General features: G+C 32.7%; 1 long non-coding RNA gene and 1 pseudogene across 3 annotated transcripts; one reads left to right on the top strand and one right to left on the bottom strand.

Annotated features, from left to right (window-relative positions):
- Positions 1-360: 360 nt before the first annotated feature.
- On the bottom strand, positions 361-1,690 carry LOC149055691 (uncharacterized). 2 transcript variants are annotated; one of them, XR_016191703.1, is made up of 3 exons: positions 1,460-1,690; positions 1,285-1,377; positions 361-646 (listed from the first exon to the last, which is right to left on the bottom strand). It is a non-coding gene; the product is annotated as an uncharacterized LOC149055691 (long non-coding RNA). The 2 variants fall into 2 exon arrangements; XR_016191702.1 differs by having other exon boundaries at positions 361-1,377.
- Positions 1,691-16,577: 14,887 nt separating this feature from the next.
- LOC149055690 (uncharacterized) lies at positions 16,578-18,118 on the top strand (annotated as a pseudogene). The gene is made up of 3 exons (XR_016191414.1): positions 16,578-16,683; positions 16,764-16,879; positions 16,978-18,118. The product of XR_016191414.1 is annotated as an uncharacterized LOC149055690 (transcript).
- Positions 18,119-18,143: the final 25 nt, after the last annotated feature.

Genomic DNA, 18,143 nt, shown 5'->3' with positions numbered 1-18,143 from the left:
TCGCGAAAAATACAACAACAATAGATAGGTACATATTGTATAATATTGTTATATTTTCGTTGCTCGTTATATATTATTTAGGTGCACGACAATATTAGGTATATATTGTAATATTATTACATAGTTACGCAAGCCGAATTTTACAATTATTTATTTATTTTCACCTAATTTTCACCTAATTTTTATATTTTTTTTGGAACTTACCGCGTTTTTACTTATACGACGTCTGTATGTAAAGTATATACATAATTATTTATTTATTTAAATATGCGGACGTAAATAATCTAAGTCTTATTACAATTTTAAATATTTTTATAGAAAAATTAAAGAATTAGTATACAAAAAGAACAAACACTGCAATATTAGAACATAAAATATATTACAATATTTGAATGAATATAAAATTATAAAGTATGTTATAGGTATACAATAAAGATAATAGACAAGTTATATATAAAATCAAAGGTATACATTTTACCAGCTACTCCCTGGAGGTTTGCAGGGGAATTTAAAAATAATTTTAATTAGAAAACAGAGGATAAAATAGTTTCGGATATGTGATATTAATGTTATGTATTGTTAAATTGATCGATGATGACAATGCAGACAATCTATAAGGTCCTATGATAATTGTTTACGAAGAAATCTAGAAATTAAAAGCATTCAACATTCATTGAGTGGTAAAATAAATAGAAAATGTAATATAGTCGTATATTATAAGAACTATAGTAAATTTAAAGGAAATAAAACGCAGAAAATTATTTTAAATAAATCCTAGGGTAGTGATTTGTTTTGAGATATTATTTATCAAAATAAGAGGGCAGTATTTTAGATGGGAACGAACAAGGGAGCAATAAAGAATTTTCAAGATTAAGAAATAAGTCCTGTGAATGAGCCACAAGCGTGCTTAACAAAACCTAAATTACGTTTAGCTTTATTCTTTATTATTTCTGTAAGAGGAGAAAAATTTAATTTAGAGTAAAAAATAATGCTTAATCCTTAAACCGAGATACAAGCTCGATATTCGAACCAGAAATAGGATAATATAATATATAAAATTATGCGCTATGAGTGCTATGACGTGACCGGAGGAACTCGAATTATAATATTATTAAAAGAACCCACGTATTGTGTTGTATCATGTAGTAAGCATCTGTGGACCATCGTACACTCGCGATCGTTTTTAGTTTACATATAGATTAATTTATTTTCGATGAGGAAAATGCGCCATCGCAGTCGTAGCTATAGTGACGCTTATTATTATCTACGTTATTGATAACTAACCTCATCGAAAGTTTGACATTGCAAGTTCGTGTTTGTTCCGATTTTGTCTTTTGTAACCTCTGATAATAGAGTGAAATTTCACCTTTTTTTAAACTGTAAAATATCACAAAATACTCAATACTAATTCACTTAGAAATGAAAAACATCGTCAAAATTTTTTATGACGTTATTATACCTTCAAGTTTGATTTTTGCAAAATTCGCTTTATTTACTTCGTCAAAAATCCGGAGATCTAAATCGCAGAACACAAATTTGCTATGTCCTATGTCGAATAGGTTTGTGTAAGACGTCACACGCGGAAGTGTCATCATCTTATAATACGTACAAACTATAATACCATATGTATTACAATGACACAGGCTAGAGGGGGCGAGAAAAATAAAAAAAGGAAATAAAGCACGCGGCGAACTACGCGACGTGAAAGAGTTGAAGTAGGTACGCAAACAACGTGTTGTATCTCGTATAATATTATTTGTGCGTATCCGCGGAGCGGGTTTGTTCCGGTCGGATGCCGGATTCGACGCCGCGCGGTCCGGAAGTGGCCAGGGAAGCGTTATTATTGGGGCGTGGGGGGGATGTAAGAGTCCGTGCGGCAGAAACTGAGTGCGGGGGTGGGTGGGCGGACAGCGAACAATGCAGCCACCGCGACAAACGCCACCTGACGGAATTAATTCCGGAACGTCCGTCGCATGACAATCGCCCTCTCCGCAACCCCTTCCCCCCTACACTGACATGGTTGGGGGGGTATGAATGGTCTTTTATCATCACGACTTCCGGTGTACGCGTGTACACAGGTACTAGGCATGCATTACACACTATACTTATTTATTGTTATATATTTTCGTGTTAATATAATCGTGTTGATATTATCAACATGGTAGGCGTGAGTCGGATCCAATCCGATTAAAAGTAGGTATTAGGCGCGCGCGAACGCTCCCCCCGAAAATATTTGTTTGGAGATTTGGACGCGTGACAGGGACCTCTAGGGCCGTTGCGCTTTCCGACGCAATAACGCTACTATGCATCGTAATAAGCCGAAGACAATCAATGCCAAACAGAAGCGTTTATCATGACCGTGATTTTGTGCGTCGTTTATCTACCGTGTGCAAATAACGTGAGAGAGATTATGTAATACTCGCGACCGTATATATTATATACGCCTATATGTACATTATATGTATTGTGTCCGTCCTGCTTGGTTTTTCGAAAGAAAAGCTCCTACGATGACGATAACAATCAGATTGCAGAGTTGGCGATCACCGGCAGAGGCCACTCAGATATCTTTAAACATTATAGTTTAAGCTCATATAGTTAAACGTGAAAATGCACCTACATTTTAAATCATTTATGAGCATTTGAGACATTTCAATTTTTTTTTTTTTTAAAGCAATGAAAGAGTTCGGTTTTTTATACGTGCTTATAGTTCCGTGCACAGACATAAAAATGTTAATTACCAACATTAGATTTACAGACATCTCCTTATAGTCTACATCATCCTTTACTCTTAAAACTTCGAAGTGTGAGGTTACTTAATAATGTATATATTAATTATATTCAACGTTCTACGCTCAAAGCGGTATGGCCGTGTTGGCCTATGCATTGAATATTCTATGAAAAATTATTAATTGTTCAAGAAGTACCTATTTTTTTAAATGTGTAAGTACTAAGTATCATATACTATCATACTAAAGTTATACATTTTCTACCAGTTATAACAGATTTGAAAAAAAGACGAATTGAAAATTATAATGTTTGTCAAATTTGCTCGTACTTAGCATTTTTATACCTAATACATTTATCGATATATAACAATGATACACGACAGATATACCTACTATTATTTGCGTTCTCTAAAAATGAAGCTAATTAACAATTGAAATGCTAATCATTATTTAAAAATCATACATTGTATTATACTTATACAGTACCAAGCCAGCCAAGTTCTAATAATTGCACATTAATCCCTTAATAGGTACCCTATTATACATTATCACTTCATTGAAATATATGCTGATGTCATAAACGAGATTTGTCCCTTAAATGCTACTAAAAAATATAATGCAATCGCATTTATAATTCTAATTTAAACAAACTGTAAAAATAGTGCCAAAGTATAAAATAAAGTGAATATATACATAAATACGTGATATGTACAAGTAGTATGTATTTGTATGTTCACAGCCAGCTTTTACGCGGTAAAAAAAATTGTTCAAGGAGAAATGTTCCGCTCCGAGAACACCGATTTACCACGTAACATAATACGGTGATCACACAAAATTGTCCGTCTGTTTGCCGCTTGCACAAAAATATTTACCGTATCAACTATTTTTTTATTAAATGTTCCGTTTTTTTTAATTTTTCAATCAACTATCGATAATTTTTATAAAAATAATATTTCAAGTAAAGAACACAAATTATTCAATAAACTTTTTTTATAAAAATTAGTGATATTTGATTGAAAATTAAAAAAAAAAAACGAAAAATCTAATAAAAAAATAGTTATATATAAAATAAATATAGTAAATATAAAAAGAATTATAAAAAATTATAAAATATAAAAAAAAATACGATAAATATTTCTGTACAAGGCGCAAATAGACGGACAATTTTGTGTGGTTAGCCGTATTGTGTTACGCGGTAAATCGGTGTTCTCGGAGGTGAACATTTCGGATTGAACAATTTTTTTTACCGCGTAAAAGCTGGCTGTGAACATACAAATACATACTACTTGTACAGTGTAACACGTGTTTAATTTTGTGTCTTAAATCCATCTCACTTATATTTAATTACAATATACCGTGTGTAAAATAAGGAAATAATTATTTACCGTCAACAATTTACTGTTAAAGCGTAGAGGGTGAAAAATAGCAGAGTCTTCACAATCCTACAAGATACATCTCAGAGATTAATTAGTCAGTTAGACCAGAATTTAATTGTCGGACCGATACATCGGCTTGTGTTTAAAATAGAACTGGTCGAATGTTTAGAAATTAGCATCAAATTATGTCGACGAGTTATCGAGTAATTTTTTTTTTTTTTTTTTTTTGGGGGGGGGAGGCATATATTAGCTAGTTATGGTCAGGTATTGAAAAAATGAGAGATATTGCCTGTACATTTTTACTTTTTAGTCTCTTCTGGTTAAAATCCTAATCCATTAACAAAACAACTGTTTTGAGTTCAATAAGTTTCTTTGTTTTTAAAGGGATTACTTTGCAGTTTCTACACCAGGCTTACGCCTCTATAGTGGATGGAAGTTTGAAGGTGGTTACGGTTTGTGCGAATAATATACCCTAATAATATTGTATATGTATACGAGTTTGTGCATAAGGACTATGAAGAATAATAAAACATAATAAATCAGGTCCTGCACTATATGACTCAAAATAGATTCAGTGATCCGACTTCAATAAATAAAGGAAGACAATTATATAATAAGATTATCGACACTGATAAATGTTCATCTAAATATAGGCGAACACAGCTATAAAATACCTATTGTACATAATATATTAAATATTGAAATTTATTTTTAATTCTTACATTATGACAGAGTAGGGGCAAAGCATTTATTCTATGTATATCTATGTTTTATTTTCCATTTTAATTTTACAGGACTTCCAGTGACTCTCCAATTCTGCTTGTCTCCGTACATTTTGCTCGCAGGGTAAATTCGTGTATAATTGCGTAATATACATTAGCGCTGTCTAATAATACTTATACGAATTAATCGTTGTTTGGTCGTCGACACACAACAGACTAAACAGACGCCGTGTCTGCGACACTGACGGCACGTCGAATATATTTTGAAATAATATTTAAATAATTGAAAATACATCAATTAGTGTGACGTGTCGTTGTAATTGAAATTCATTCGGTAAAAGCTCATAATAAATAAATACGTATGAGGGCGCCGCGCCGCGTACATACAGATGGACAAACAAATGTTAAATTAATTAATTTTAAGCCCCAGAGAGAGGTTAAAACCAGCTCGCGCGGTCTCCGAGGAAAAAGAGCCGTCACCGCGCGACGAGGGACCATATCCGGATGTTACGCGTACACGTCGTATTGTATATTATTATTATTTTCATCATTCGTGTTTATTCTACTCGTAAATTATCGTTATGTAGGTACTACGCAGTAGTTGCGTGTAATTCCATCTCTAAAACAGTTATTCATCGTTGGCGAAAAACTATTGGAGTGCGGAGGGATATTTACCGACGCGGTTCATCACTAGAAATCACTAACGCAATTGTACGAGTATATGCCTACACCTACAACTGATATACCTATGCGTGGCTATATATTCATGCATGACAAATGTTTGCTTTTAATCACGTGAGATGTGTGCACAAAATAGTATGCATTACGATATCCGTGTAGAGTATATTATTATTTTCGGATAATATGGTTTTTAATTAATTAATTTTATAACAGATCACAATAATATTGGCTCGCTTATCACCGCAGCAGCCATCGTTTCGCCGTTGATAAGTCCCATGGCGATATCGTAGTGTTCGTATTTTTATTAGTATTTCTATAATTTCTATCGTATTTGTGGTATGTAAAAACATAATAATATATACATATTACAATATCATGCAGACCTACATTATGATTATTTAAATATAGATACGCCTATACACGTGTACATTACGATTATTATCATCGTAAATTCGTAAATGATATTAAAAAGTGATGACTAATAATATTTTCTCTTGCAGGAAAACCAAATAGGTACATTAACGATAGTCGTCGGATATACAGTAATCAAGTTTTTTTTTTTGACATCTAATGGCCTAATGCACAGCTAGTATTAAAATATTTTTTACTTAGTGTTCATCATTGTTGTGCGAGTTCAAGACTTAACCACGACTTATACAATGTTAAGCGTATATGCATTAAGTCAGTCGCGGGAGTCTGTTGGTGGGAGGGTGTTTTTTGGCGATTGCATGTGAAGATGAAAAGCCACGTGAATCGATAGCCGTCCAAAGATTCTGTCATTCTGTCGAAAGAGCCCCCCCCCCCCCCATCGGACTGCACTGAAGAACATGCGAGTACACGACAATAATATATTATATTATGCGACGGTTACCGCTAAAAATCGACCTCGACCAACGCTTAAGCATCATCGCTAAGTGATAATGGCGGTGCGTTCTGCAGATGATAACGGTGGCGGCGGCGGACGGCCGGACGAAAGGACGAGACGGTTGGTGCGGTTATAATAAAACGATATTTTTCGTCCTGCCTCGTCCTGCCGTGTCCTGCCGATACATCACGCGCCGCTCGAAGGGTACGCGGTCGCGACTCGTCGCCGGGACAGCGCACAGATCCGCACGAACGATTACCGCTGATGAAGCGAACATTCGTCAACTGTCATAACATCCCCCACACCCACACACACACACACACCGCCGAGTTTATAGACTCCTCCGAGGTTTACTACTTTCGATTTTTTTTCTACTCTTCCGTCCCGGTTTGTTGTACGCATATATATCCGTATATATAGATCACTGCGGTGTCGTTTTTTTTCGTTTCGGTATTTTTCTTTTCTCTCTTCTCTGTGTTTTATTTTTTACGCCCGTTATCGGTCCCCCGAGAGTGGCTGCGGTCGCAGCAAAAGTCGGTCCGTTTATTTTCCGATGTATATAATATAACACACACACATATATATATAATGCGTGTAAGCGCCCTCTTCTCCTGTCGCTTTCACCAATCGCCCTTCATCGTCTTTAGGTTCCATTATTTTTATTTTTCCGCGCCGCAGACGATCGCGTCAATCGAGCAGGACTGTTGAACATAATATATGGTAACGGCATCAGTTATATACGTAATATCATAATATGCTACAGAAGAGCACAGAATGAGTATCATCGTTATAATGTATATATATATATATATAAGTAATGTATGGTATATTATATACCCCAGATATAATGATATAGCGTTCTCTATCTTTTTATAAACCCAATATATATAATATATATGTGTAAAACTGCAAGTACAAACAGTATAATATCTCCGAAAACATTTCTACAAATTAATTTTCGGGACAAAATCGCAGTTACCGACATAATGTAATCTAACTGAAAAATCAAATCTAATAATTTTATTTTTGACGGGAAATTATTTTAGTTAAAAACAATAATTTTGAGAGAATCTAATCCGTATCATAAATTAGAATGATAGTAGTATATTATTAATATATTATGTCAGAACCCATGCAGGTGTGATCAGCGATAGACTCAGTTATGAACCATCCAAATTAGTTTCTGATAAAAAATTCCAAATTAAAACATTATTTATTATAGCATGAAGTATAGAGATAAACGACAGAACTATATAATATGACTAAAAATAAAAAATATATTACATACATTTTAAGACAGAAATAGACTAATTAAAAAATTAAAATTAAACAAATGGATTGGAATTTAAAACTAATATTTGTTAAACAAAAAACAGTTTTTTTTAAATACTAACCATATTACTCGCATAATGTAATATATGTAGACACCCCTAAGTCTGTATAAAATGGGAAGGAAAATTTAAAATGATTTTAAAATAATGTGGAACCAATATAAATACATCCATCTGTTGGAATGGCCTGATTAATAAATTTCCAATACTATAAGATGGATGTCTTTACTTTTAGTAACTAAGAAGTTTTGTTTTAGATACGTTTTAGTATTTTATACTATACCTAGGTACTTATTTTGTAGCTTAATTTTCGAAATTTCTTACACCAATGGTCTCGGTGACCATGTCTCAGTGATTTTAATTCGAAATTGGGTGATTGTATTACGTTAGGATATAGTTGTAAATGTGTAATGTACATTTTTAATAAGGCTATGATGCGGATTTAGTATAGTAGTTATATATATGGCTGATTCTGTGTTGATTCTTCGTGTTTTCATGAATTTTTGCAGAATGTTTTTAATTTAGTCCACACAATGGGTTATTTTGATCCTTGGAAAATTATATGGTATTTAAATATTTCCTTGTTTTTGACCACCCAAATGCAATACACTGCGAAATTATTGGGACATATTGGGATTATTAATGTAGTTTAGTGCGGGACCAAATGTAACTGCTAAACTGATCTTGATGTGTTGACCCGGAAGACCATGTTTGTCATTTAAGATCCATATATTTTTCAACTCAAAATCAAGACAATAATTCAAAAATGTCAGAAATACTGGAGACGGTAAGAAAAAGACAGAACGTCTGGAACTTTTAAATAGGACACCGGATGTCAGACAATGGCAATAACAATAGCAAATGGATTAATTTTCAGGCACTATCATCGGACCTGCATTCAAGTTCTAAATCCTCTGGTTTCTATACACATATTATATAGCCCTATAATATATGGCTCAGATGGCTGCTATTTTTGCCTTAATATTTTAGTATAAACCATCGTGTCATCCAAGAATTTGTCCATATTTTTATTAGGTCAGTGAAATTGCACATTATAGATTGTATATAATATCACAATAACTGTGATATACTGCGAAAGCCCTGTGGAGCGCCAGCTTAAATTTTTCTATCGGATAATTTTATGTCCGAAAACTTTTTTTCCTTGTCGTGTATAGAAACATCAATGCTCATAATGTCTAAGTATTTAATGGTATTTCACTGCGACGGACCATAAAAAACGCACTTGCAGCAAGTGCTCACACTCAACGAGACGACTGTGGCTTAAAATATTATATCATCCCAATCGGAATTAAAGTTACGATTTCTACGGACGAGCGTGAAATCTGTTCGTTTTCGACAACTCATCGGGTCGTATAAATACCTATACCTGCGGGTTTGATCGCGTTTCAACAATATAGTCGTACACACGTATTTATAAATTATAAACCTTTTGTACGACGTACGTGTAAGACACGACGTGTGTGTTCGGATTTCGATATTAATTGTAGCTAGGTAGCATATTATACGTTACTAGGTATAGACTTCATTGTATATCACAAACGATGATAATAAAGATTCAATTCCGTGTACGACTCTATTATGTATGATAAATTACAGATACCCATAACTATATTATGTATATAGTATACATAATAATATTATTTGTTATTACATTATATATATATGATATTACACCTTTATGTATGTTCAGGTATATAGTTTCAGCTATGACTTCACTGTTTCTCCGGTTGAGGTTTTAATAATATTATATGATGTCATACTACAGAGTCGAGTCTTATATAGTTAACAATAATAATTATAGCGGTGTAAATGCATACGGAATGTGAAATCTAACCGTGGAAATGTCTTTATAGATACGTATACCTACACACAATGTCATATTATACGTATATCTATTGTACTCGTTATTTGTCATGTACGGAAAGGGGAAAAATAATAACGATAAAAATCGAAAATCAAAAAATAATAATCGACTGTACCTTTCCTTGCACAAAACCACGTGAAATATATTATACTATCGTCTTACTATGTTTATACAAATATAGGTATTCTATCCATTGTGACATTTTATATTATTTATCATCTTACAATATAAGAACGTAGTGTCATTATATGTGTGTGTGCGCTGTCCACCACTGTACCGTTGTGAGCTGTATTATAGACGTTTTGGAGCAATAAAGTTTACCGCCACCGCGTTAAGATAAAATGGAAACAAAATGACCAGACAGCTTTATGTTCTTATAATATGTATATGTATACATTGCATGCACAACAACAATGTGGTTAAAAAGTATTATCTAGGTTATTACTATAGGTTTATTGTACAAATTTCGTTTGTTTACATATTATATAAACAGAGTTCTCGGTATACCACGCCGCGGTTTCGTGCGGAGATTGAATAATATTATTTAACTTGTAACCGTAACGTGTTACCGATATTTTGTTACCAGCTGTCTACACGACTATATTAAGGGGTCTGCGTGTGACCTATTGTTATTTTCTCAAAAACATACTTTACAGGAAAAACTCTCACGCCTCGTAAGACGTATTATAACTATAAATAACGATTAAAGGAACCTATTAAATTGTGACGAAAAACCTACAACAGTAAGTTGACCAAGTATTGAATTGGAGAATTATACATATAATTAGTAATTAATTAAAACTATTTTTATTTTCAGGTTGTTTTTCATGGACAAATCTTTAAAACGATTAATTTTCAAAATTGTTTTCACGATTGTTACATGTTATAGTGAAATTATGAGCTGTTTTCAACCACCATTTTGACGGCGTTCTACAACAACATCCGTCAACAGACAACATCGACGTTCGACAGAGGTCACCTCACTGGGCTCACTGTAAAATAAACAAGAACTGCTTTGCTTTGGGGGATGGCTATTCCGTTAACCATACCAGGCTTTCGCCTCTACTAGTGGGGGGAGAGTATTAAGGAAGTTTTTAATGGTTAGTCCAAGTTAACGGGTAAGGTTTAAGTTGTTTTTTGGTAGTTGGGGGGGGGGGAGTGAGATTTACCTAGAAGGCGGATATGATCATGGTCTGAAAAGGAATTTTTGTAGAACATAAGTTTGGACTGGGACTGAATAGATGATTGAATGGATACAAGAACTACTTGGTGATGGTAACCTTTATACTGTAAGCAAATTTCTACAAAAAAGTTATAGTATTGACTTGAATAAATCCATTCAAAGAAGAGCTGAATCGGTTTCAAAAAGACAAAATAAGTTATTCTCGTGTTGCTTGTACATACACCTAAGCTGCAAAAAATCTAATCGAAAATAACTTTTATACTTATCTACGACGTTGACGCATGTCAGCTATACTATGTAGAACTGCAGCAGCAGCTAGAGAACTAGGAGCCAAGCTCAACATTTATTATATATTATTATTATTATTATAAAAATGGTCCATACGATTCTGACTGTATATTATACAACAATTTCTCGGAACAGACGACATTTTAACATTTTATACATTGTGTAAACATATAATATTAAAAAGACGTGATCCATCGCGGGACGAATATTCGTGAACATTAAAAGGATGATATTTTATCAAAGGAAATAAACATGACATATTCAAAAATTTTTTAAGAAAAATTAATTCTTTATCTTAAAGGCGCCATTAGAAATTTCACGCACGTGACAAATATTAATACAGGTAATGCATGCTAGGTATTCGGGCGGATTCTAGCGGAACAAGTACAACGCCAGTGGAAGCGGTGGTTGTCGGGGAAAGCTGGAAAAATCGAAGGGAAAAAACCACCGAGCGAAAAGCCAATGACGTGGAGCGATCACGCCGGAGACGGGCGAAAGGTCGCGATATAGGAGTGGTGCGTTAGTGGCGGGTCACGCCAAAGGTCACGCCCGAAACGCCTGGAACGCCGGCGTACCGCGCGCTGCAAAAGCCGCCGCCCACAATAAACAGGTCGGCCACTGCTACCGCCCCGCTTTTGTATTATTCGTTAATGTTATCGACGAGAAAAATTCAAAATAATACACCACGTGAACTTACCACACGTGATGCAATCATATATTATATTTTAAATTAAGCTTCGACAACTGAGGTCATTAGCTGCAGGTTGGTTGGTACTGTTGGGTTTGTTTTTTGGGACTGTAGGTTTTTGAACACTTCTTTGTTTGGCGGAATTTCTAGTGGGCACCCCACCCGTAGTTTTCTGCCATGCCCGACACCGTAAATGCCTGAAAAAAGATGCCACCCGTGACCAAATTCTATATAGTATTATTATAGCGGTAGATGCCTATGCATGTTGTACTTATTTTATCATACTATTTTTCTCACTCAACTTTTTAAAATTCAAAATTTAACACATTTTTGTTTTTTTCAATACTGCAGTCTGCAGTCTGATGTGTATTTTACTTTTCAGCCCACCGCCTGCACCAGTGAATCTTTCTATATTAGTGTTCCATACTCGAAAATAATTACTTGTGAAATCTAATTTGCACGCAAATTATTGCAAATCATTTGCTCAAACAGGTTGATATGATGGGTTAGATGGATTTGAGAAAATTAGAATCTATGTCGTTTCTTGTTGATCAACTAAAAGCAGTGCATTTTATTTATTTTTATAAAACAATATTAATAGTTTCGAACAGAATACATTTTAATTTTCGAATATAATAAAAAGCATATTATTTTTCAATGCACTTTCTGCGAAGTGGTACCGACGTTAAAAAACATTATGATTATTGAATGCATAAAATCTAATACGAAGAAGACAAAAAAAGCACGACATGCCACTGACTCTAAATAATAGGCCATGATTGCAAACCAAAAAATGTCAACTCATTACTATAGAAGTCAATATATGGCGATTGAGTTCTTTTAAAATCACAAGATCGAACCTCGTGCAGCGATATGTTTACATGTTTTTTAGTTAAAAACAAGCAACAAACCTTCTTCGGCCTTCAGATTATATGTATATGTCAAAGATTGTGTCTGCGCATCTGCGGCATCCCATACTTATTGGGGTGTACCGGCGTGCACATGTATGGGGAAAAATCCTCAGAACGAGCATAGTATACATTATTATAGGCCCGGTCGAGTCGTCGCTTACCTTTTGTTAATATAGTTTGTATATATATATATCATATAATCATTATATCTTGCCGTCCCGTCACCATCTTCTACAACGCGCCCATTGTCGCCGCGCGCACCTATATTATGAACGTACATTAATATAATACGCACTAGCAGTATCGTCGTCGTGTTCGCTGGAGTGTGCGCCGCATCGCATTAAAGTTCATATTATTATTATGATTATTCTGTACGCTGAGCGTATACGACCGAACAAACGTCGAAAGGAAACGACGATGACTGCAGCGTATTATTACAATATATATATATATATGGGCAACACGCTTTTCGGTCTGAACCGGCGGAGGGGTGCCGAGAGTGAGATTTGAACGGGGTGACGACACGACAACGCCGGTGAGAAACGGAGAGAAAGAGAGAGAGAGAGAAAAGATCTATACTATATACGCGTGAAGTGTCGAAGAGCCATTGTGCGAACGCTTCGTAAAACTCGATTTGGACGTTTTTGAATGAACATTATATTATTATATTGTAGTATCGTATACACCGCAGTCCTATACATAGATAAGTGATTTCGAGCGGTACTCATCTCTCGATTCCTTTTGTACGAGTGTACGACGACGACGACGACGATAATAATATAGCCGTCATAGCGAGCGGGAAATGCACTTTTCTCATCACTACCGCGATTTTTTTTTCGCTCGTTCTCTCTCATCCTCTCGTCACACCCCACCCACCCCGCACATTATCTGTCGTTTTTCGCTTCGGCGACAATTATTATTATCGCACCGCCAACGTCGATTATATAATAATAGGCATAATATAATGTATCCATATTTACACTGCATTACATTTTTAGCGACCATTGTAGTCGCCGCCACTATTACCTCCAACAGTCACTATGTTATTATGCATTGTATACCATACCAGTAGCCCTATACACTTAACGGAGTTCCAAACTCACAATTACATCACTGGAGGTTCAAAGACCCCTTTAAAAGTTCTATCCATGTGTTTAATATAGGTGTAACAGATAGAACTGACTTTCGGCATAACTTTTGTTCAAATTAATATTTTTTTATTTTTATTTTATTTTTGTTCATAGTCATTCATCGATACATGTATAAACATCTTTTTTACGTATTTAGTCAAAATTTTAACTTTAAATGCTTATAAAAAAAAAAAAACGTGCCTACCTATGTATCTTTAATACATTTCAACTGCTATTAAAATAATATGTGAATATAATAATAATATGAAGCCTTATATACAATTTTGAAACTTTTTGACCCAACCAATAAAATATTGTATTGACATTAATAAATAATAGAAAAAAGAACTAAAAAAGTTGAAAAATTAAAATGTCAGTAAACAGCTCAAGACTGATCAAAACAATTTGAAAATCTTATCAAATATAGAAAATGCCTATATTATAAACATTCAGTAAAAATTTCAAGTATCAGCGGTCATTTTTTTTAGAGTTACACCAAAATAAGAAAATTGCTAAATGAGAAATCTAGTGAAAATCCAATGTTGTAAAAATTTAAATTTCAAATGCTCATAAAAACTTAAATTGACTCTCTGGTGGATATTTTTTTTATGATAAACGCTGTCAAACTTATAAGAAACCTTGTATTAATTTTTTTATGAATTTCTACCTTAAAATGATTGGCGAATTTTCATGATTTTTACATATTTTGTCAAAATTCAAACTTTCAATTCTTATGAAAAATAAATTGTGACTAGGTATGTATTTATATTATTTTTCAACTGCTATTGAAACAGTATGTTAAGAGCCTTGTATTAAATTTTCAAGCTTTTCTACCCAACAAATAAATTTTTATCGATATTAATTTAAAAAAAATCTAATAATGATCGAAAATTCCATATTCCTAAATTGAAATTTTTTGAAAATTGCATGGTAGAATAAGCTTATATAAAAATTGGGTGATTTCATGTATCTATGGTCATTTGCTTTAAATTTACATCAAAAACCCAAAAACGATTTTGTCGAAAATTGATTGTGTGCAAAAATTCCCGTTTTTTCCTTAATGTTTAGTTTGTTTATCCCAATTAGTATGAAAAATATTGGTACTGAAGTCGAAAATCGAAGCAATTTTACTGCCCCAAAACATGATGACAGACACAAAACAAAAAACACACATCGCTCCGCTTAGAATCTAAAATATAATGGTAGGTAATAACAAATAATAACAACAATATTATTCATGTTATTATCAGTTTATCGAAATTATATTGAGGGATTAACCGTTCTATACCAGTATACCACAGCTAGATCACAGTCATTCTGTGATTTTACATTTTTATTTTTACCGATAGTGAATATATCTCGGCTCTCGATATTTTTATAATTTTGTCTATACCAAAACTCACTAAGCCATTAATGACTTTTTACTCTTTATATTTATGTCTTTCTTTAACTTCTTCATATTTAGATACTCAAATGGAAACCTATACTGCAATAATAATATTATTTGAAATTTTAATAACTTGACAATAATGATGTGCTTTTTTGCTAAACACGATACCATAACATATTTTATTAGGTAGTTTGAATTCAAACAGAAAATATCAAATTTTATTAATATACTAAACTGGGTTAAAAATATTTTAAACGTGATATATTTGTATAGATTGTCGATGATGATGATGATAATTTGTCAAACGCCATAGCCTGGAATTGTGATCCAACTTCCTGCATCTCTTACGATTGGAGTATGATGGACAAAATATTCCCAAAATATATATTTTTACTTTAACTTCTAGATAATTGTCAGGCTCATCAGCAATGATGGACGATGTAATATTATGTAATTATTGTGCCTACCAATTTTATTCTTAATATGTTATGTTAATACAATTTGTGTAGGTGTACTTAAAATGTATATAAAGCTACATTTTATAGGTTTTCGTAACCATTATTAACCTAATGATTTTTACACCAAATAGGAGGCAATATTTTGATAAAGAGATTTTCGCTCTATAATTTTTAATTTAACTAGCCCATAAATGGTCACATATTAACATATATTATTAACAATTACATATTGTCATAATTATATTAACGCTCTCATTAATTATTTGACTTGTTCATTAATGATTTTCAACTTTTCGACTCTTAACCATAAATTATTTCAAATTATTAAAACCTCTAAAATGATGCAGTATTACTACAAAATAATTATATACATTATGTTTTGTCATGATTTTTCGTTTCGTTATATGAAATAAGATACATATTTATTTTTTTGATATTTTAAGTTCGTTTAGATAAACATGAATGAAATATGTTACTATAGACCTTGGGGCATGGCAACTCAACTGGCCTCAATGAACATTTGTTTAAATTATTTTGATGTTAATTACTTATTGTTAATAAAAAATAATATTTTTGTTTAAAAAAAAAAATGTGTATAATTTACATAATTTTTTTTGTAATTTTTGTTGTTAAAAAATATAATTTTAATAATACAACTATAAAAACAGGTGTCGCGTCATTTAGTCGTGGTAAAATGAGCGCGCATTATATAAGATAATAAGACATAAGAACGAGGTCATTTGGTCGCGATACATAAATAGCGTAAGCTATTTGAACGCGATAACAATTTTCAGTACCTACTACAATCACATAGCGTTGGTTAATCAGTTCGCTTGTGCCGTTTGGGATTTACACGTCATGTGCGATAAACTGATAAATGTATTATAAATTATTATATTTATTTTATTTAATTTTATTAATTATTTAATTAATATTATACGCCATGGTGTTGATGTATGTGTTAAGCCAAAAAGGTGAAAATGTATTAGTACACAATCATTTTATTCATCGAAAAGAAAAGACCATTAATGAAAAAATTATATGGAAATGTAATGACTACAAGCAATTAAGTTGTCGTGGTCGTGTTCACACCAAAGGTGAAAGTGTCATTAAATACATTGATCATAAGCCCATGTACCAGATATCACAAAACTTAAATGTAAAGAATTTATCAATGAAGTAAAAGAAGTCGCTAAAACTTCACAACTAACTACACATGCTGTTATTGGAGTAGTTACAGCTAAAGTATGTATACAAACTATGTATTGAATTTTAAATAGCTAAAATAATGTAAAAAAAAAATATTGATAATAAAGCAAATATTATTTTTAAAAACTGTTTAGACTGATATAAATATTGCTAGTCAACTAGGTACCGCCAATCAACCAATTAAAACGAATAGTACAACGTGCAAAAAAACAAATTAGTTCAGCACCACCTAATCCAGCAACATTACTGATCTAAGTATTCCAAATGTGTATAAAAAATCTGTAAGTGGTGAACCATTTTTATTACCTATACGATAGTTTTGAGGAAAATGTTAATAATAAACGATTTTTATTGTTTTCAACGTTAAGAAATTTGGAATTATTACATAATAGTTATTATTGGTTTGCCGATGGTACATTTGCATGCGCTCCAAAATTGTTTACTCAACTTTACACGATTCATAGTATTATAGATGCAAATGTGATACCATTAGTTTAAGTTCTTTTGCCCGATAAATCTGAAGATACATATCGCCGAATGTTTGTGGCATTCAATTCGATTAAATCTAATCTTAATCCAATAATTTTCACGTTAGATTTTGAACAGGCTGCCATGAATGCTATAGTACACATTTACCCTGAAACTCAAATTAAGGGTTGTTTTTTTTACTTGGGCCAATCTTTTTGGCGTCATATTCAAAGTTTGGGACTTCAAAAAGAATATTCAGAAGATCCAGAATTTTCATTATGTTTACGTAAATTATTGATTGTTTTGAATCATTAATTAATACAGAGTTTTACTAAAAAAATCAAAACTCATTAACTGAATTCCTAGATTATTTTGAAGATACATACATCGGTAGACCAAACAGGAGAGGTCATAGAAGACCTGCATTATTTAATATTAGTATTTGGAATTGTTATGAATTAATCCAAAAAGACGTTCCACGCACAAACAATGTAATATAAGGTTGGCATAACGGTTTTAATTCTATGTTGAATGCAGTCCACCCGTCCATGTGGACATTTATTAACGCATTGAAAAAAGAAGATAATTTAAATCAATTCAAAGTTGAATAAGCAATTGCTGGATATTCAGTTCCAAAAAAAAGAAAATATAAAGATTCAGCTCTACGTATTAAAAATTTGGTATTGCAATTTGAAATTAAACCTGTTGACGAATATTTAAAAGGCATTACTGAAAATTTCTAACTACAAATATAATATACTTCGATTTTTCGACTAGGTTTTATTAAAATTGTATTTTTATGTTAACCTTGATTTTTTGACTAGATGTTATA

The sequence above is a fragment of the Diuraphis noxia genome, unplaced genomic scaffold (assembly GCF_037042655.1).
Source record: "Diuraphis noxia isolate RWA-SAM2 unplaced genomic scaffold, SU_Dnox_SAM2 contig0004, whole genome shotgun sequence".
Classification (NCBI taxonomy): Eukaryota; Metazoa; Arthropoda; class Insecta; order Hemiptera; family Aphididae; genus Diuraphis; species Diuraphis noxia.
This window is presented reverse-complemented; position numbering and strand designations above follow the sequence as displayed.